We start from the raw sequence: 8913 nt of genomic DNA on the forward strand, positions 1-8913 counted from the left end.
CCAATACGCAGCCTCCTGCGGGCTCCTCGACCCGGCATTGGTCATCATTCGGAGGGGGCGGGAGTTTAAATTAGGTTTGGGGGCTAGGGCGAGGCTGAGGGGCGTGGCCGGTGCGGAAGCGGGGCTGTGGCCTGGGAGCTCGGGAGGCTCACTTGCTCACCCTGCACTACCTTTTCCGCCTTCTCTTTTCCTTCCCCACCGGGATGTGGGGAGCGGAGGAAGTGGCAGGGAGCACATGTTTTGCGCGCAGTGGGAGCCCAATAAAATGGTATATGATGATCAGATCTGAAGCCAAACCGAAATTCATGTATACTTTAACAGGGAGCTAGTGCATCTCTGTTCCTGCATCCACGCTGGTTAATAAAGAACATAATGTTGGTCCAATGTTGGTCATATTAACTTATTCCTCTTTAAAATAAATGCCACCATTTCGATCACCTGGATACAGGACCTCCATTCTAAGTGGCAGAACTGTGAATTTGCATGGCACCTTTCAGTCTAAGAGTTGAGCGAGTGTTACTGGAATCAGATCGCCCAGGCTAAAATCCCTGCTCTGCCCCTCCTCACCTCAGCAAAGTTACTTAACCCATTAGTGTATCTGCTGTTTTACCTGTGAAATTGCAATAATAATTCAGATACACCTAACACCTAACACGGTGCCTGACACAGTGCCTGATCCTTTAAAAAAAAAAAAAGCCAGCTATTTTTCTTTTCCTTAAATCTATTAGAAATGATTAATAATTCCCTGAAGGTAAGGACTGGCTGATTTATCATAATGTCCTGGCTCATAGTACAGTCTCGGTAAATGTTTTGTGAGATGAATTCAAGCCAGGAATTAAATCTCCATTTTAAACCCATTTAATATTTATAGAGAGCCTAGCCTGTGCCAAGTCCTTTGTTAAAATTAAGTTCCAAGGATACAAACATGTGGGAGCCAGTCTAACCAGGCAGACCGATTATAAACAAATTAATTGCAGTGTAGCAGCTTCTCTCCCTACCCCCACTGCCTCCTTCCCCAGCCCCTCATCTTTTCTTCCTCCAAAAATAAGATGTTAAGCTAGGAGTTGGGAGCCCAGAAGGGACTCTGATTACAAGACTTCCTAAAGCCATTCTGTTGTAACTTAGAGAAAGCCTTGAAGCAGAACCAAGGCCCTGGTGGACTGTTCAACATGACCTGCAAGGCAATAGTGAGGACTGGGTAAACATATCACTCAAGAGCATCATCCATCATTTGAAAATTAGATACACCTGGGCATGTGCTGAGATGGTAATTAATTCTTGGACAAATAAGGGTGTTTTTGAGTTGTTTGACTTCTAGAAGCAGTTTCTCTACCTTGGCCTCCATTATCGTGGTTCAGTGGCTACCCCCATACAAATCCAGAATTAGCAGAGAGGAAAGGGGGAACTATCAAACAGCCAAAAGAAATACTCCTGCTTATTTCTGGACTTAACACTGGACTGCAGCCCTAAGACACTCACCAGAAAGAGAAAAACAGACCCTGGCATCCAGAAACGGGCCTGACACAGCTAGGCCTTCGCGCTCTCCCACTAAACGCAGCTGCACAGGCACCAGTGTCATCAGACAAGGCCACTCTACAACTGGGCTGAAGTGAGGCCAAATAAGACCACTCAGCAATCTTGTCTAAGTCTGACAAAAACAGTGTCACTGGTAAACCACAAAAACACCAAACTCCGCCCAATCCTGGCTAATACGGATGACTGCTACTTGCTTACAGTTACACTTTTAGCTCCATTCCAGTCTTTCTGCCTCATAGATGAGATTTATTAAGACTAGTCCCTGCTTCCTGACCACATCCAATCCAGAAAAAGGTCCTGCTTTCTTTTTTATCTTTTAATATATTTTTATTGATTTCAGAGAGGAAGGGAGAGGGAGATAGAAATATCAATGATGAGAGAAAATCATTGGTCAGCTACCTCCTGCACACCCACAACCCAGACATGTGCCCTGACCAGGAATCCAACCATGACCTTCTGGTTCATAGGTTAATGCTCGACCACTGAGTCACGCTGGCCAGGCAAATCCTGCTTTCTTAAACTCCAACCAAAATCATCCAACTCAAACCCCAAACCTTTATGGTCCTTTCTAATACCCTGTAACTGAGATACATCATGGTCCCCCATGGTGTGCAATGAGGAATAAACCCTAGTTCAACTACCAGTATGATCTTGGGGGTCTTTGACTGAAGGATGTTGATCCTTATAAATAATATGTACTCCTCCTTGTAAGGTTATCTCTCCATTCTGAGTGTTCTCTCTCCATTCTTTCAACAAACACCATTGAGCAGCCACTTTGTGCCGGCCACTTTTCCAAATTTGTGATATAGCAATGAACAAGGCACAGAGGAAAAATCTAGCACAGTGGTCGGCAAACTGCGGCTCAGCAAACTGCGGCTCGCGAGCCACATGTGGCTCTTTGGCCCCTTGAGTGTGGTTCTTCCACAAAATACCGACTTCTCGCATGGGCCACGAAGTTTCAATTGCACTGTACATGCACACCCGCACATGGTATTTTTGTGGAAGAGCCACACTCAAGGGGCCAAAGAGCCGCATGTGGCTCGCAAGCCGCGGTTTGCTGACCACGGATCTAGTGGGAGCAGACGGATCAAAATCAAACCAAGAAAAGATAATTTCAGATGCTATACATTCAATGGGAAAAAAATAAGATAGGGCACTAGAATAGGTGATGAGAGGTAGAGGGAGAGATGCTGTTTTAGGCAGGAGAGTCAAGGAAGGACTCTCAGAGGAAGGGGTATTTTAGCTGAGTTCTGATTAATGCGAACATATCAGACATGTGAAAACCAAGGAAAGAGCATGTCAGGCAGAGGTAATGCCATGTGCAAGAGCCCTGATGCAGGAACATGCTGGGTATCCTATCTAATAAAGAGGGACTATGCTAATTGACTGTCAAGCCCTCAAAGATGGCAGCACCCACAACCACAAGATGGTGACACCCAGTCCCCTCTGCCCCACCGGGGGGGGCAGGCACACGGCCTGGCCAGGCCCACCCCCAGGCAGGTCCAGCCGCTCCGGTTGCCTGCCTCCAGAGTCCCCCCATCCCCTCAGCCTCCCAGCCACCCAGGGCCGGTTGAGGCTTGCGCTGCCGGCAGTGGCAGCAGTGGAGGTGAGATGGGGGTGCCGCCTACCCCTGATCACCAGGTGGCCTCCCACCCCTGAGGGCTCCCGGACTGTACACCCAGTCCCCTCTGCCCCACCGGGGGGGGCAGGCACACGGCCTGGCCAGGCCCACCCCCAGGCAGGTCCAGCCGCTCCGGTTGCCTGCCTCCAGAGTCCCCCCATCCCCTCAGCCTCCCAGCCACCCAGGGCCGGTTGAGGCTTGCGCTGCCGGCAGTTTGGTGGCTGCCCAGCTGCCCAGGGCTGCCTGAGGCTCTGAACTTCCTCCCCCCCAGTGCATGAATTTTCATGCACCGGGCCTCTAGTGTTTCATAAACAGAAAAAGGTCAGGATGGCTCACAAAGCAGAGATGGCGGTGGGTAATTGGAGAGGTAGGCCAGATCACACTAGGTATAATGAGCTTTGTAAGGAGTTAACAAAATTTTAGATATTTTTATTGATTTCAGAGAGAGGAAGGGAGAGGGAGAGAGAGATAGAAACATCAGTGATGAGAGAGAATCATTGATCGGCTGCCTCCTGCACACTCCCTACTGAGAAGCAAGCCCCAAAACCCGTGTATGTGCCCTGACCTGGAATTGAACCTGACCTCCTGGTTCATGGGTCTATGCTCAACCACTGAGCCACACCAGCCAGGCAGGAGTTAAAATTTTATTCAAAGGGCAATGGAAAGTCATTTGATGATAAGTTCCTAATAAAGTGTTAAGCATATAATAAGTGCCCCTTAAATGTCAGTGTGGAATGAAAAAGCAGTCCAGTGTTTTCTTTTTCCTTTTTAGGAATTTGTTTTATTTCATAGACAACAGTTAGTTGCACTTAGATGTTTTCAAAAACAATGATGCAAAAGAAAATTATTAATGCATGCCTCATTTCCTGACTGGTCAATTTTAGCTTCTTTCTCTGCACTAGTTGAATCATACTGATCAGCTGTTGTTTTCATTCTTCAAACAAGAGCTGATGTGGTGTGAAGGAGAGAGAAGAGGTGTGTGACTGAAATCGGTCTGATAAGAAAAAGAAGGCAAAAGACAGGAGAACATGGGGCTAAATACGTCTCAATTTTCATGGTGTCTCTTCCATAAAAGGCTCCCCACAAAAGTTTTCCAACCTGAGTTTTATTTTTGTTTTTCTCTCTTTCCCTGTTGACATACTGCTAGATGGTGGTCTCAGCTCTGAGTAACACATCCACCCACAGCAATCTCAGCAACAAAAAGGGGGCCTTTCTCCCTTCCTTTCCCTTTTCATTTTTAAAAAATATGTTCTTTATTCGTTTTTAGAGACAGAGGAAGGGAGAGGAATAGAAAGAGAGATAGAAACATCGATGAGAGAGAAACTTCATCAATCGGCTGCCTCCTGCATGCCCCCAACTGGGGATTGAGCCTGCAACCCAGGCATGTGCCCTGACTGGGAATCTAACAGTGACCTCTTGGTTCCTGGGTTGACGCTCAATCACTGAGCCAAAACCAGCTGGGCCTTTCTGTCCTTTTTAAAGCTGGACACTTCCTCTCCCGTTTCATTGGCCAGAATGGGGGTCACACTGCCCAGCCTGATCCAATCACTGAGAAGGTAAATAGGATGGTTGTAGTTGGCTCTGGTAAATTACAATTTATCCCTGAGTCATGATAGGAGCGCAGGATAGACTCCTGAATAAAACTGGGGCTTTGCTGCGGAAAGAAAAAAAAAAAGAGGAAGAGGGAATAATTCATATCTGTTTAATCGGCAGTTTAATAGATATACAAATGTGTCTCAATATCTCATTGTGTTCTGGATTAGGCTTCTGGCCACCTTGAAGATGGGCATGGACATATGACTCGCTTTGGCCAATAAAATGGGCGTAAAAATGAAGTATAACTTTGAGGCTCTATGAGTTCTGGTCCACTCAGAGTCAGGAGTCAGGAAGACGAGATTTATTATGGGTCATGCTTGAAAGATACAAGAGAAAAGGGTCAGAAGTGAGCAGGAAAGCCTTCAGGCTGCATTGCAGGCCTGACACCCACGGGGGAAATAAGAAGAGAGACACCTAAAGAGAACTGGGGAGGAAGAAGCTCTGAGCTTGCTGCAGCTCTGAGCAAGTCTTGGGCAGGGCCGTTGGAACTTTAAAAGCAGATTGCCTGGAAGGGCGAGGGTGGTCCCAGGCAGAGATGGCCAGGCTCGAGGAACCACTGTGGGCTGCCAGCGGCCCAGAGAGATCTTGATTTGGACTGGAACACAGCGGCAGATACTGAGGGCTGTCAGCCAACTCCACCGCTCACAGCAGGTTCTCTCTGGAAAGGACATCTGAGCAGCACATCGCCAAGCCTGCTGCACAAGGAGCGGTTGATCGTCAGAGCCAGATTCCCCAGCTGCGAGGTCGCTGGGAGCACATGTGGAGGAGTCGCAGCCTCCATCAGCCTGGATTCCTAAGTCACTACATCAGGCAGGTCCCACCCACACCCGCACAGGTGCCGCAACATGAGCCAGAAGGAACTTGTGTTGTGTTTCAGCCCCTGGGATGTTAGGATTGTGTTATCAGAACATATCAGATCAAAGCCAAGCAGAGCATTTCATAATGTATCATAACACAGATACGGCAACAACCTGTAGCTGCTACAGGGTGCATGTTCAAGTGCATTGGCATAAAACTGATCACAGTAGCTTCTTGTGGTGATTTTTATCTCTTCTGTCTGTGCCTGTGCCCCCTTTGGCCTTCCCAGAGTGTTTATTTGCACTTTTTCTTGATTTCTTGATCCATCTCGCTATAGATTTGTCCATTTTATTGGAGTTTTCAGAGTCCACTTGTAATTGTTTTTGCTATCTTTTCTGTTTTGTTTATTCACTTATTTCCAGTCCTCATCTTTACTATTTTCATCTTTCTAATTTCTTTGCATTTACTCTGTTATTTTTATAACTTGAGTTAAACCCCAAACTCATTTAAATCTTTCTTCTTTTCTTTCTCCCTTCTAAATTTAGCTTGTACTGCATCCCAAAAGTTTTGATATTTTGTATTTTCACTGCTGTTCAATACTTTACAACTTTCATTACCTATCAATCCAGGAATCATTGAGGACTTTTTTGTTTCCATATGTATTTCTTTTTAAAATGTATTAATATTTTTTTACTCTTGATTTTAATTTGTCTTGGAGAGAGCTATCACTGTGAAAGTGGTGATTTGAAATATACTGGGACTTCCCTTATAATTCTCCTTATTTAATATTTGAACATGTTTCAAACCATTTTCTTATGGAACATGCTACTTAGCCCATAAGTGACATTTTTAAACAGTTGGCATTAAATATACGTATTTTGTATCTCTCTGACTCAACTGTTAGCACTGAGGAGAGATGGTGTCCCACACTTTTTGTTTCCTTACTGCCCTACGAGAGCAGGTAAAATGTCTTGGTGTGAGTGCAAATGGAGGAGGGTGAGGGGAAATGCAAGAAAATCATTGTGGAAACATGTTTAAGCCCAACTGCCATTATTAATCCTTGGACTGGTTTTCCAAAAACAATTTACATCATCTTTCTGAAAACAATAATAATATTGAGCTCTTACTGTGGGTCAGGCACAACGTCAAACACTTTGCATGGATTATCTCACTTAACCCTCATGGAAACCTTAAGGGGTATGTTCTGTGGAGTGGTTCACAGACTGAATAGGAAGGCTGGGAACTCATCCTGGGAAGCGGTCAGGAAGCAAGGGAGGCTGGGCAATGGGACAGCGCAGCCACGGTGCACAGTGCACGGTGAACGGTGCCTGACCTCCAGTGCCACTCTACCTGCCCTTCCTCTACCCACGTTGCCATCACAAAACCAACCCCACCCTACCTGCATGCCTCTCTGTCATGGTCGGCAAACTGCAGCTCACGAGCCACATGCGGCTCTTTGGCCCTTTCAGTGTGGCTCTTCCACAGAACACCACGTGCGGACACACACGTACAGTGCAATTGAAACTTCGTGGCCCATGCGCAGAAGTCGGTATTTTGTAGAAGAGCCACCCTGAAGGGGCCAAAGAGCCGCATGTGGCTCGCGAGCTGCCGTTTGCCGAGCCGCAGTTTGCCGACCACTGGTCTAGACTCAAAGCCCTGGGAGGGAAGATCCAAGGTCAAATGCTCTGTAGGCTCAGAGAGAGAAAGAAGCTGCCCCTCTTCCGTTAAGAGACTTACACAGCAGGTGATGTTCCCAAAACTTGAGAAAGGGGTCCTTTCCTGAGTAGTTTAAAAAGGCAGCTATCCACTGGAACACGTATAGCATTTGATTTAAGAACATCGAATCCCATGCTCTCACGTGAACGCGAGGAGCAGAGCAAAAAGGCCCAGCTCACCGTTGCTTTCTTATTAGCAGAGCAAGAACTTGAACCCACGGCTCCTCATTTCCTGCCCAGCTCCATCGGTGATGCTGTCCTGCCTTCTTCATCCTGAAAGACAGGCTGGAGTGATGGCATCCCTCTCACTTATCCTCCCGTGTGGATATTATTCCTCCTTTGGGAGAACGAGAAGGGCTGACTTTGGGGCCTCAAGTAATCATGAGATTTGGGGAGGCAGCTTTGCTTCTGAAAACCTAAAGTGCTTGTGGAGGCTCCCAGAGTTGCTGGCTGGGGAGGCTGGGTGGGAAGGAGCTGAGCAAGGAGTCTCATCATGGGTAGGAGAGAAGGATAGTCATGTTTTTTTCCTGGCGCCTGGCCAGAGGCACACTCCCTGGAGCTGAAGCTTGGCCTCGGTGGCTGCCACACACCCCCTTCTCCACCCTACAGCTTCCAGAACATTCTGATCTCTCTGGTTCCCTCCCTTTCCCACTCAGATCAACCAAGATCACACCCGGGCTTCCAAGAGGAACTTTACTAGGAAACCAAGAGACAGTAGTCCCCCCACACAGTAATTTTTCAGCCTAGACAAGGATAAATTACACAACCTATTCTAGCTAGATGAGATTACCAGGCACCCAAAAATACATCTGCCCAGGCCGATGGTCGTTGCCCTCCTGCCCAGGCTCTGGTGCCCCTCTGCTTGGCAGCAGGAGCTGACACAGGAATCCCTGCCTCCTCTGTCCTAATGCAGCAGATGGGCATGCCCAGATGGAGACCGCTCCCAGGCTCCCCTGCTGCCCATCAGCCCTCTCACTATTGGGTGAGATTTGGCAAAAGCTAGACCAAAAGCATTGGCTCACAGAACTGAAATGGACATCAGCCAGGACCCCTTGGGCTGTGCTTTGACAAGATGCTGAAAGTCATCAGGACTCAGCTTCACACCATCTCCCAGCTCTGCCCTATTCTCGGGGCCCACTGGGTGGCTCCTGGTAACATCAGACTCTCCTCATCATGGTGGCCCCTCGTGTGTGCTCAAGTTCAAAGCCAAAGAGAAAGCTGGTGCATCTTCTGGCAATTCCCGCTGCGTTCCCAGTAGTCACTCTGACAGAGCCAGCTCTCCATTGCGTGTTCTTCAAGGAACCAGTTGTGGAGGAGGAGAGGGGGTGGCGATCGATCAGCCAGGCTTGTTGCACTCCTATTGCTCCGTCCATACCGCAGGGACTCGAGAGGAGGGGGAGGAGGAGAGCTTGGTCAGGCATCCAGGCCACTCCCCTTCCCTTCCCATTCCCTACGCCACAGAGTGACTTTTCAGAATGTAGGTCTGACCAGATCACCCCTGCCCACCTTCCTGCGGATCTTCAATCGCTGTCCATTTCTCGTATGATAAACACAAAAGCCCTCACTTGGGCTTGCTTGGTCTGACCTCCAGCCACCTCTCCTCTGGTTTGTCTCTTGTGTATGTCGTGTCCCTCCCACCATTCTGTT

Source organism: Myotis davidii, unplaced genomic scaffold, assembly GCF_000327345.1.
Source record: "Myotis davidii unplaced genomic scaffold, ASM32734v1 scaffold120, whole genome shotgun sequence".
Taxonomy (NCBI): domain Eukaryota; kingdom Metazoa; phylum Chordata; class Mammalia; order Chiroptera; family Vespertilionidae; genus Myotis; species Myotis davidii.